We start from the raw sequence: 10,905 nt of genomic DNA on the forward strand, positions 1-10,905 counted from the left end.
GCTACCTCACTACTTGTAAGTTTCCCAGTATTGTAGAAGCAATGTACTCCCTGAAACTACATGTGTGAGATGTTCTGCCTGACTGGCTGCAGTGGGAATGGCTGGGCAAAACTAGGGTAAAGCAAAAGTCGGCTAGCGCAAAATGGAGCTAGTTTTGCCATTTCAGTTACTAGTCTTAGTTTTCTTTTTTTCATGGGCCCAAGACACTTTTTAAGCTGTGCCTCCTGATGGGAAATTTTCACAGTAGCTCTTTTTGAAAATACTACAAACATGTTACTCAGCCCTTTGTCATGTGACAAAGATATATGACATAAACAAACTTCAAAGAGGAAGATTTGCTTTGGCTCTTTTTCTCAGAAGTTTCAATCAGTGGTTCAGATGGTTCTTGTTTCTGAGACCGTGGTTGAAGGACATAGTGGAGCTGCTTATCTCCTGGTATTCAGGAAGCAGGAAGGAGAAAAGGAAAAAGGAGGAAGTGAAAGGGAAGAAGGAGGAAGAGAAGGGGAGGAGGAGGAAGAAGAAGAGGTAGAGGAGGAGGAAGAAGAGAAGGAAGAAGAACAAGAGGAGGAGGAAGAAAAAGGAGGAAGGGGGAAGGGGGAAAGAGAGAGAAGAAAGGAGAGAGGGAGGGAGAAAAGGAAAGAGGAAGGGAAGGAGTGAGAGGAGAGAGAGAGAGAGAGAGTGAGAGAGAGAGAGGCTCGGGGCAAGATATGCCCCTCAAAGTCATACTCCAGCATGGTTTCACATCCTAGCTCCAATCACCTGTGAATAATGATATAAATCTATGAATGGATTTAGCTACGCAAGAAGACAGAACCTTCATAGGCCCATCACTTTTCAATAGTACCTCCAGCTGGAGAACAAATCACCAACACATGGACCTTTACGGGGAGGACGCTTCAGCTCCAAACTGCAGTAACCAGTGAATCTTCTTCTTCGGAAGGAGTCCATGAGTTACAATGCTGCCTAAAAATTATATCTCTAAGAAACACACCTTTTATTCATTAATACTACCTGACATACTTATATACAAACATGTATAGACAGATCCTACCCTCAAAATCAACAGTATCTGCTAATATGTTTGCATTTTATATTTTATCACGTCCAATTACCTACTGTGACTTAATTTTTTTTTAAAGTAAATAATTTATTGAGAATTTCATACATGCATATAAGGCGTTTTGGTCAAATCCATGCTGACTCCCTCCCCTCCAACTCCTCCCATAGCTTGCCATCACCTTTTTTCTGAAAACTTCATGTACACTTTCTTCTTTTTTAATTAATTAAATAATTAAATTATTTATTTAGTATCTTTTTGAGGCAGGATCTCTCTGTAGCCCCAGCTGTCCTGGAACTCACTATGTAGACCAGGTTGGCCTCGAACTCACAAATATCCACCTGCCTCCCAAGTGTTATTTATTTTTTATGGGACTTTTGGATACTCTAATATTCCCCCTTCTGAAGAGGTGATGCTAAAATCTTTTAAGGAATAGATAAAAGCTCCCAAATATTTTCAACATCTTTGGCCTTTGGAACAGAGTATGTTGCTAACAGTCCCAAGGACATTTTGACTTTTGGCCCAAACAAATCAATTTATTTTTATACTAAAGGTCATTTGAGGATCTGTTCCTCAGGAGTCACATGGGCTTGGGAGGCGCTCTTGGCTCCTTTCTTTTACTAGTTCCATCTATGTGACAAAAAGTCATAGGTCCTGCTTGACTATGTCTGGCTTCACTTGGAAGCATGAATGAGACGTTTCCTCTGAGTTGACCCTCATCTTTGTAGACTGGAATGTGGTTCAAGTCCATCTCGTGGGGTCTCCATGGCCTCCCTGAATAAGAGGACAGGTGACTCACCATGGTTACAGGACATTTTGAGAGATGTTCCATAGTCTCCTGGAACTTAGTTGACCTTAGAGGGCAAGAGGCAAAAACTGACCTTTAAGTCCCTTGGACCATATTACTATAGGGCTCAAATTATGGCTATTAAACATCCAATAAGGTTAGTTCCACCAGTCTGGTACTTGGGTAAAAAAAACCAAATATTCTCAGATGAACTTTGATAGATATATATTTTGTCCCTTAAACTAGTTGACTAAACTATGACCACAGACATTTTAAGATTATGTGTATGATACTTTTGTCTCATCCTTTATATATCATAACAAACCTAAACAGACCTTCATCACTTGCTTAGGGTTTCTCATTTTTTCTATTTTGGAAAATATCTCCATTTCCATATCCTTTTAACATCTTTTACATTCTCATTTTTTTAAATAATTGTGAGACATAATAACATTAACAAATAAATTTTCAATCTATATTTTACATTCTCATTTTCTTTTTTTTTTTTAATTATGAGACATAATAGCATTAACAAATTTTCCATCTGTTGTGAGACTTCTTTCCCTGGGGATGCTAAGCAATACTTATTACCCTTTCAAGGTTCTAGTGTCGAGCCAATGTTTGATCAAAGTTTTACTGGGGAAACAATGAATTTATTGAGTTTACTTACCAAGATAACTGAGGGGTTGCTGAGGTGTATGTAGGACCTGAGGGTGTGCACACTGGAAATCCTTTACCTAGCATGGGTCATGCCTTCCCTTCCTAGCCTTCCCCAGAATGTATACTTTAGCCCTCCCCAAATCCAAGAGGCCATGTGTAATTAGGGTCAAATTACATTCAGCTGGCTGGGAAGAGTGGGTGGATAATTCAGTGAGGGTCCAATGACCCTGCTTGGCCCTCCTTTAATGAATGAGCAAAACCATCAACAAGCCCAATTGTGATGATGTTTAGCGATCAGGCTCAGCTGAAGTCATGATGGCAGTTATTTCATGAAGAAGGGACTGCTGTATAACATCATCTTATTAAAAGAACCCGGAATGTAAAAGGATTTGGTGCTAGGATCCACATATGAGGGAGAACATATGTTGTTTGTGTTTCTGAGTCTCTGTTACTTCACTTAGTATAACAGTTTCTAGATCCATCCATTTACCTGCAAATTTCATTATTTCGTCTTTCTTTACTGCTGAATAGAACTCCACTGTGTAAATATACCACATTTATGTTAACCATTCATCAGTTGAGGGACACTTAGTTTGCTTCCATATCTTAGCTATTGGAAATAGGGCAGCAACAGACATGGTTGTACAAGTGTCTCTACAATAGGATGAGTCCTTTGGGTATATGCCAAGGAGCAGTATAACCAGGTCATATGGTAGGTTCATTGTGTTCCCCTTTCTCCACATCCTCGCCAGCATTTGGTATCATTTGTTCTCTTGATTCTAGCCAGTCTGATTGGGGTAAGGTGATACCTTAGGTGGTTTTAAGTTGCTTTTCCCTAAATACTAATGATGATGAACACTTTTTACGATGTTTCTTGGTCATTTCTATTGCTTCATTTGAGAACTCTCTGTTTAGATATTTAGCCCATCTTTTAATTGGGTCACTTTGTTTCTGGATTCTCTGGTTTTTGAGTTCTTTATATATTTTGGATGTTAAAACCCTGTCAGATGTGTCAGTGGTGAAGATTTTTTTTCCCATTCTGTGGGTTTTCTCTTCACTTTTTTGATTGTTTCTTTTGTTGTACAAAAGCTTTTTAGATTAATGAGGTCCCACTTGTTGATTACTGACATTAATTCCTGAGCAACTGCTGTCTGATTTAGAAAATCCTTTCCTACACCTATGTCTTGTAAGTTACCACCAATATTTTCTTCTAATGCTTTCAGGGTTTCCAGTTTCACGTTGAGGTCTTTGATCCATTTGGAGTTGACTTTTGTGCAAGGTGAAAGATTATGACCTAGTTTTATTCTTCTACAGGTGGAGATCCAGTTTTGCCAGCACCATTTGTTGAAGATGCTGTCTTTCCTCTATTCTGTGTTCTTAGCACCTTTGTCAAATATCAGGTGGCTGAAATTGTGTGTACTCGGGTATGGATCTTCAATGATGTTACATTGATCTATGTGCATATTTTTGCACCAGTACCATGCTGTTTTTAAGACTATAGCTCTGTACTATACTTTGAGACCTGGTATAGTAATCCCCCCAGCATTGCTCTTTGTGTTCAATGTTGCTTTGGCCATCTGGGGTCTTTTGTGCTTCCATATGAATTTAAGGATTTTACTTTCCTATTTCTATGAGAAATGTCATGAGTATTTTGATTGGAATTGCACTGAATCTGTAACTTGCTTTTGGTAAGACGGTCACTTTCACAATATTAGTTCTACCAATCCAAGCACACAGGAGGCCTTTCCATCTCCCCGTGTCTTCCTCAATCTGTTTCTTCTTTCTTTAACAATTTAAAATTTTCATTGTGGAGATCTTTGCTGTCTTTGGTCAGATTTATTTCAAGATATTTTATTTTTTTGTAGCTATTGTGAATGTGAGCATTTCCCTGTATTGTCTCTCCACTTGCTTGTTATTGCTATATAGAAAGGCTACTGATTTTTGTAGACTGATTTTATAACCTGCAACTATACTGAACGTGTTGATCAGTTCTAGGACTTTCCTGGTGGAACTTTTGGGATTTCTTAGGTATAGTATCATATCATCTGCAAAAAGTGATAATTTGACCTCTCCTTTTCCAATTAGTACTCCCTTAGTTTCCCTCTCCTGTCTTATTGCTCTAGCAAGAGTTTCAAGCACTATGTTGAAAAGGAGTAGAGATAGTGGACATCCTTGTCTGGTTCTTGATTTTAATGGGAATGCTTCCAGTTTTTCTCCATTTAAAATAATGTTGGCTGTGGGTTTGCTGTATATAGTTTTAATTATGTTGAGGTATGTTACCCCCAGTCCAATTCCCTGTAGGACTTTGAACATAAGTGCATGCTGAATTTTGTCAAAAGCCTTTTCTTCATCTATTGAGATAACAATATGTTTTTTGTCTTTGAGTCCATTTATATGATTAATGACATTTATTGTGTATATTGAATCAGCCCTGCATCTCTGGAATAATGCCTACTTGATCATGGTGAATGATCTTTTTGATGTGTTTCTTAATTGGTTTAATGATTTGTTTTTGTGCAGTTCACTTGTTTATTGTGACTCTAAGGAGGGACCATGTCATCCTCATTTACTGCTGGACCTTGACAGTTACAACAGTGACTGACAGGAGGCTCTGATAATTTCAGTTGGTTAAATTGAATGAATAAATTATGTGTACAACAAGGTCACTAAATCAATATCACTATTTCCAGAAAATTGTCAATTGCTAATTAGTAACTGGTTTGCTTGAAGTGGTTATAGTCAAGTAGTTTGTTGAGAATTTTTGCATCTGTGTTCATTAAGGATATGGGTCTATAGTTTTCTTTTTTGGTTGTGTCTTTACCCGGTTTGGTTATTAGAGTGATGCTCACTTCATAGAAGCGATTTGGGAGTTCTTTCTCTGTTTCTATCTTTTTGAATAATTTAAGTAGTATTGGTTGGAAGTCTCCTTTAAGTGTGTGGTAGAATTCTGCTGTAATTCCATCTGGGCCTGGACTTTTTTTAGTTGGGAGGTTTTATATTACTGTTTCAATTTCTTCATATGTTATGGGTCTGTTTAAACTGTTGATTTCTTCTTGATTTAACTTTGGTGGTTCCCATGATTTAAGATATCCATACATTTCTTTTAGAATTTCATATTTGGTAGCTTATAGATTTTTAAAATACTCTCTTATAATGGTCTGAATGTTTTGGGTGTCTGTTGTGATGCTTCCCCTTTCATCTCTGATTTTGTTGATTTGGATTTGCTCTTTCTTTCTTTTGGTTAACTGGGCTAAGGGTCTGTCTATCTTGTTTAGCTTTTCAAAGAACCAGCTCTTAGATTCATTGATTCTTCTTATTTTTTTCTTTGTTTCTATGTTATTAATTTCTGCTCTGATTTTTGTTGTTTCTTCTCTTCTGCTGGGTTTGGGTTTCATTTGTTCTTGCCTTTCCAGTTTCCTGGGTTGCAGTGTTGGGTCATTTATTTGGGCTCTTTCTAATTTTTTAATGTAGGCACTTAGAGCTCTAAATTTCCCTCTTAAGACTGTTTTTAAAGTGTCCCCGAGGTTGTGTTGTGTTGTATTGTCCTTTTCCTTGTATTCCAGGAATTCTTTTATTCCTTTCTTAATTTCGTTGTTTAGCAGTTTGTTGTTCAATCTCCACAAGTTCATGTAGTGACCAGGGCTTTGTCCAGTGTTGATTTTGAGCTTTATTGCATTGTGGTCTGATAGAATGCATGAGATTATTTCAAGTTTTTTGTATTTGTTGAAGTTTGTTTTGTGGCCCAGTATGTGATCAATTTTTGCAAAAGTTCCATGGGGGTGCTGAGTAGAAAGTCTATTCTTTGGGGCTGGAGAGATTGCTCAGTGGTTAAGAACACTGACTGTTCTTGCAGAAGAACCAGGTTTTAATCCCAGCACCCACATGGCAGCTAACAACTGTCCATACCTCCAGTTCCACGGAATCCGACAGCCTCTTCTGTCCTCTGCAGGCATTGCATGACAGGGGTGCTCTCACCTACATGCAGGGAATACACACATACACATAAAATTATATATATATATACATATATATATATACTTTTTTTTTTAAAAAAAGAAACTTCTTAGTTTTGCAAGGTCTCATTGAACAATTGTTGGTCTTAACATCCACCCTTTCAGGGTCCTGTTAAAAGTCCTTTCCTGTGCCAATAAGTTTAATAGTCCCCATTTTCTCTTTTATTAGACACACGGTAGCAGGTCTTATGCCGAAGTCCTTGGTTGAAGAAAAACCTAGAAGTCCTGCTTAGATAAAATGTTTATTATACTTTGTATTAATTACTTTTCTGCTGCTGTGATAAAACACCATGATCAAGGGAACTTATAGAAGGAAGAGTTTATTTGAGCTTTCAGTTCCAGAGGAATCAGAGTCCATCACAGTGGGGAAGCATGGTGGGAAGCAGCTAGAGGAGAAAGAGCAACATTCATGTCTTCAAACAGGCTGTGCTGGCTAATCCCCCTGTTTGTTTCTTAGTGCCATTTGCTTGGAGTATTCTTTTCCATCCTTTCACCTTAAGGCAGTGCCTGTCCTTGAAAGTGAGTTAGGTTTCTTGCAGACAGCAAAGAGATGGATTTTGTTTCTTAATCCATTCACTTAGCCTGTGTCTTTTGACTGGGGAGTTCAGTTCACTGATATTTAAGGTTGTTCTTGAAAGATGTGTATTGGTTGCTGTCATTTTGATTGCTGTTTGTGTTCTCTGCTAATTTTGTGTTTCCTAGATTTTACCTTCATTTATTTTCTTTCATTGTCCCTGGGGTATAGTTGTTTCTCTGTCCTCTCTCTGTATTGCTTCAAGTATTCTTTGAAGGACTGGTTTTGTGGACATGTATTCTTTCAGGCTTTTAGTGTCATGGAAGAGTTTTCTTTCCCTCTCAACTATAATAGACATTTTTGCTAGGTAAAGTATTCTGGGCTGACATCTATCATCATGTAGAACTGGAAATACTTTGGTCCAGGCTCTTCTGGCTTTCACAGTTTGCATTGACAAGTCAGCTGTAATTCTGATGGGCTTTCCTTTTTCTGTGACTTTTCTTTTGCTGCTTTCGGTATTCTTTCTTTTTTCTGTACATTTAGTGTTTTCACTATGATATGTCTTGGGGAGTTTCTTTTCTGATCCTGTCTATTTGGTGCTCTATGTGCTTCTTGTATTTATATGGGGATGTCTTTCCTTAATTTTGGGAAATTCTCTTCTACAGTCCTGTTTAAGATCTGGCCAACACCACTGACCTGAAATTCTTGTCCTTCCTCTATTCCTATGATCTGTAGATTTGGGCTTTTCATGGTGTCCCACATCTCTTGCATATTCCATTCCTGTGCTTTATTAAATTTTCCATACTCTTTGCTTGAGTGGTCCAATTCTTCAACTTTATCCTCCAGTCTTGATATTCTGTTTTCCATTTCATTCATCCTATTGGTGAGGCTTTCTCCTGTCGTTTCTAATTGGCTTACTGAGTGTTTTGTGATTTGCACTTCCTTCATTTCTGCCTGAGTTTTCGTCAATATTTCTATCTCTTTTGAGAATACATTCAAAAGTTTATCCCTATCTTCTTTTAGTTCTTTTTGCTTGTTTGTTTGTGTCTTCTTTAAATTCATTGAGATCCTTTATCATGTTTATGATTATTCTTTTAAATTCAAGGTCCTGGGTTATCTCTAGGGGGTTCTCCCTTTTGAACTCTTCTACAGGATTGGTGGAGTTTGGTGGGGACATAGTGTTTTGGCTTTCCATTTTATTATTCTTTCATTGTGGTTTCGGCATGTGAATTTCTTTTGTTCTTTATGATTCTGATATGAGAATTAAGTTGATGAAGTATGCTTCCGTTTGTATTATCTGGGTGCCTAGATCCTTTATTGGTTATGTAAAGCTGGTTGGTACAGGGTTCAGGTTCTCTCAGATTTAATTTGGTAGGAACTGATGGCTTCATATCAGCTATTCAGGAGTACCCACAGAAGCCCTATTCAGGTCCAGTCAGGTACACTCAGGCTTCCTTCACCACATGGAGGCAGGATCTGGGTGCTCTCAGGAAGTCCATCCTCTCAGGTTGTCTGCTAGGATCACAGCCTTAGCCTACCAAAGCCAGATCTGCCCTGGGGCCTTGGTAGTGTCCTCATGAAGTGCTAGGTAGGGGGATGGGTATGGTACAATTAAGGGAAGCTCACCACCATGTGGAGGCAAGATCCCTAGGCTCTCAGGTGGTCTCCTGCATTCTCAGGCCCTCTGTCAGAGAGAGGCCAGAGGGAGGCCAGAACTTGGCACACTCTGGCGGTCTGCTGAAATCAGAGCCACTACACCAATGGAAGTCAAAATCCACCCTCTCAGGCTGTCTACTAGGATCGACTTAATGTTTTTTGTCAGCCATGTTTGTGTGTTCATTGTAGTTCGTCATGTTCTTATGCCTCTTTTATGTGAATATAGAAATATAGAATAATAATATCAATGGTCACACTAAATTTTTTGTGATTAAAAAGATCAAGAAGAGGGAATAACTGTTATGTAAATTTTATATAAAATAAAGAATTCATTTGATGTAATTCATCTGCACTTGCAACATTATGGCCTTTGATGAAAGCCAGCATTAATTCTTTTTGTATTGATATGTACTTTATACATACATTAGCCCTGTAACATGACCAATTCTGTGGCATTTTTTAGCATACTCATTAAATTGTACAGCTTTGACTTACTAACTTTAGAATAGTTTTACCACTCATGAAAGAAACCCCATGCCCAGAGTCATTATTGCTGACTTGTCCCTTGGATGGCCACTAGTTTATCCTGTCATCTTTCTCACTGTGGACATTTCATGCAAACCAAATAGCATATTACCTACCCTTGTGGCAGCATTTTCCTACTCACCCTACTTTTCATGTTCCTGTGTATCATAGCTCTTTCATAACTTCCTTCCTTTTTATGACTAATAATGTTCCATGATATTGTACATTGTTTTAGCCATTCATAATTTAACAGACTGTTGTGTGACTTTTCCTGGAGAAATGTAAACAAAGGTCTACTCACCTCAGTTAGGGCACCAACAGAAAGTCCTCTCCCAGGAACTTCTTGAGACTCAAGAGGTTTGTTTACATCCTGAGTCTCATGAGTTTACTCATAGGAGGGAATGTTTCCATTTCAAAGAAATTACTACATAACACCTTCCCCCAGCTCTTGTTATTTTTTCTGCCTGCTTTTTTGTGATTCCCTGAGTCTTGGAGAGAGTGATGTAGATGTGCATTTATGGCTAAGCATTGGGCCAGTATGCCACAGCAACAGTCGCTTTGAGGTTATGATCTCTGTGATACACCATCCATTGTGAATAGGAAGTTTGCTTTCATGACTGATTGTGGCCAACAGCAACAGAGATTTATGGGCATAAGAACAAATGTTCAGGATGCAGTTTAACAGGCACATCATATCCATTCAACAAAGCAACCAATTGTTTCCCCACTTAAGCCTATGACTTCCCTAGCTACAGGCTTTTGCCCTGACTTCTGGTAACAATTGTGAGTTACTCCTTGTGAAGCAGCCCTTGCACCCAATAAGAAAGTGATGAACTGCACCCATAACAGCCATGTACTACTGTACTAGGAGGCACATCTCCTGGCATGTTGAGACTGTAACACACAAGGTCCATAGCAGAGTAGGCTCCAAGCAGCCTTCATAGCACTTTCTGGCACTGCGAAAGCCAACCAATAAGAAGAGACCTTCCAGCTTGGTTCCAGCTTTACTTCTCCACACTGTGTCTCCAATAGGTTCTTACCGTCTAGTTCTGGTACACAAGTTACAGCAGTAGCAATAGCCTTTATGATGACTTGGGGACCTTCCTGGCCAGGAACTTAGGGAAACATCCAGTGCCTGGTGCTGGGATTTCTACCTAACAACCTTAAGACTCCAATGAGCACCCTTCTCCACCCACACAAGATACCTTTGTTTAAACCCCTTAAGTGCTGCCTTTACTGCTCTTCCAGAAGCTCTTACAAAGCTGTAAGACCATCTGGACTAACACATTATGTAGCGGTCTTTTTAGACAGGGTAGGCAGGATCTCTGAAGATCCACCATCATCTATTCTGAGTAAGTGCCAATTGGTCTTGAGCAGCTTAGGGGATACTGAAAAAGGAACATTAGCAAGGTCTAGTCACTTCTGTTATTTCTTTTGTCAAAGGAGCAACACTTGGCATAGTTTCACAAACGGGGGACACCACCCCATCTAACCCTCCATAATCCACACGAGCCATTCGGCCTCCTCATCCTGGGATACCACTGCTTCTTAGGGCCACTGCATATCTATTTACCCCTGAACAGTGCCGACTTGAGCTGTTTGTCACAGCTTATGCCCAAGGGCCCTTCTTCAGCCTGCCATGCTTGCCACTGGTCCACACAGGACTTCAAGTAACCCACTGACCTTAAAACTA

Source organism: Nannospalax galili, unplaced genomic scaffold (assembly GCF_000622305.1).
Source record: "Nannospalax galili isolate Female #2095 unplaced genomic scaffold, S.galili_v1.0 scaffold202, whole genome shotgun sequence".
In the NCBI taxonomy this organism is placed as follows: domain Eukaryota; kingdom Metazoa; phylum Chordata; class Mammalia; order Rodentia; family Spalacidae; genus Nannospalax; species Nannospalax galili.